Here is a 2,284-nt window from a genome sequence, read left to right on the forward strand (position 1 = left end):
CTTTGCCGCTGAGCTAAATCCCCAGCCCTGTGTTCGCTCTTTAACATAGGTATAACATTGCACCAGGTCCACACATGTACAGTCCCAGCTACCTAATCACCAAGTGAGCTGCCCTCCTAATGGGCGCTCCTTTTACTTACTTGTTACAGAGACACAGGAAGAAACCACATGGCCAGAAGGCTGTGGTTAGGATCAAAGACAATCCCAGGAACAGATCAGACAGCAACAAGCGCCCACTGGGGATGGAAAGACGCCAGTCCCCAGGAAAGGAGCGAGGACAACAGCTCCTGGGCTTCCAGCTCTGAAGTCCCTACCACCTCTCGGGAGCTGTCTGTCTTTTCTTTTCCATCTTTTTCCCCGGCAAATACACCATCTTTCGTTATATTAAACTTAGCCTTTTTAAAGTTCTTTATTGGCGCCGGGTTCAGGATCAGGATCCAGGGGAGCTGCGCTCTCAGCTGAGCAGTGGTGTGGAGTGACACGGCGTGGTGAGCTGTCCAGCCCTGGACTCAACACTGCGACCTCCTGTGAGGCCAAGAACATGCCACACGCACCAGCGGAAGCCATAGTGTGCGCCTCGGGCCTCGGCAACCTGAGATGCAAGTGCTGAGGGAAAAACAGGCCTTCAAGTTGCTGAGCAGAGTGCTGGGGGTTTTTGTTTGTTTGTTTGTTTTTTCTTGGGTGCTGAGGGTAGAATCCAGGGCCTCACTTTGCAGGGAAGCAGGCACTGTCTCTGCAGCCAGGCAGGAAGGGCAGTGTTCGTCCCTCCTTTGGCCTCAGTGTCTTTGATGTCGGAATAACAATAGGACCTCCAAATGTGATATAAGGGAAATATGACTTCCAACCTCCTGGGTGTCGAGTGAGCCGAGTTCCTGTTCCCTAAAATTGAAGGAGAAGTTCTAAGGAACTATGGAGGGTAAGAGTAGGAAATACTTATTGGGGGGAAGATACAGCTCCTGAGAGGCAGGAGGGGGCTCAAATAGGTTGCTGAGCACCCCACGTCTCAGGGAAAGTTTTAGAGAGCACAGCCACATGGTTACAACATGGGTTACAGCTATAATCAACCAATAAGATCAAACCACTTAGGTAATATTGATCCAGTGAGGAAGCAAATCACGTAGCAAGTGCACATGGAAAGAACAAAGAACTTTTCAGGACGTGATGAATCTGAGGGTCTTGGGCACCCACCAGGGTGACTGATGTTTCTGTAGACTTCATTAGACCAGGTGTTACCATCTATCTCAGGCCTGATCATTTCATCTTTATCTTGAGGCCTGACCCGCCACAGATGCGATTCCAGCCACAGTTGTAATGAATTCTCATTTCCTGCACTGACTCTCCTGAGGGCGCAGGCCTATCTGAGTGCCTATAATATTTCTACCTAGCTCAGCTGTCTACACTATCTTCATCTAGGTGGAGGGGATTGCTTGAAATCAAGGTCCATAAACTCACATGCTTCTGGAACCCAGACAGGAAACACAAAAGAGCAGGCTACATAGTGTAGAAAAGCATCATGGAGCCGGGTGAGGTGACTCACACCTGTAATCCCAGCATTCTGGGAGGCTGAGGCAGGAGCATCTCAAGTTTGAGCCCACCCGGGATAATTTAATGAGACTTTGTCTCAAAAATAAATAAATAAATAAATGAAGGGCGAAAATGTAGCTCAATGAAAAGGCCCTGGGTTCAACCTCCGGTATGGCCAGCAAACTACAATACAGTGCAATACAACACACCAAGAAGTATCAGAGGGGGAGGCAGGGCCTGTCGAGGTGCTGTCCTGTGGGTGTGAGCATCTCAGTAGTGAGTCTTACAGTTTCTCAGTCACTCAAGATTCAGGCTTTAATGATCAGAACACCATTTTTAAAAAGCAAGAATTCAAATACCTAACCTTGGTAACTGTGAGTGAGTGAGTGCGTGTGTTTTCAGGTTGGAGGTGGCCCATCAGCTCCCACTTTACAAGCTTTGGTCTAAATAATTCACAAGATTCTTTGCAGTTCAAAAATGATGCAGCTCTGTGCGGGGTGCAAACCCGCTGCCATGTGCAGGGGGAACCCTTCCCAGTGAACCCACTTCCCCACACAGTCTGAGTGCCTGCCGGGTTTCTCTGAGGCTTTCTCATGCACGATCTTACTTGGCTTCCCAGCACAGCTTCCAGCTGGCTCTTCTATCTTTTGCTGATGAAAACCCTGGCTCAGAGAGATTACTGACTTGCCCACAGTCACACAACACATACCCAGAATTGGATCCTTGATGATTTTTTTTTTTTTTTTTTTTTTTTTGAGCC

The 2,284-nt window shown here is 48.4% G+C and overlaps 1 long non-coding RNA gene across 1 annotated transcript in view; it reads right to left on the bottom strand.

Moving 5' to 3' along the window:
• The window catches only part of LOC106149161, a 32,747-nt gene that overhangs the window by 504 nt on the left and 29,959 nt on the right, over positions 1-2,284 (bottom strand). The window lies entirely within an intron of this gene.

Source organism: Chinchilla lanigera, unplaced genomic scaffold (genome assembly GCF_000276665.1).
Source record: "Chinchilla lanigera isolate Chin_1 unplaced genomic scaffold, ChiLan1.0 scaffold00037, whole genome shotgun sequence".
Taxonomy (NCBI): domain Eukaryota; kingdom Metazoa; phylum Chordata; class Mammalia; order Rodentia; family Chinchillidae; genus Chinchilla; species Chinchilla lanigera.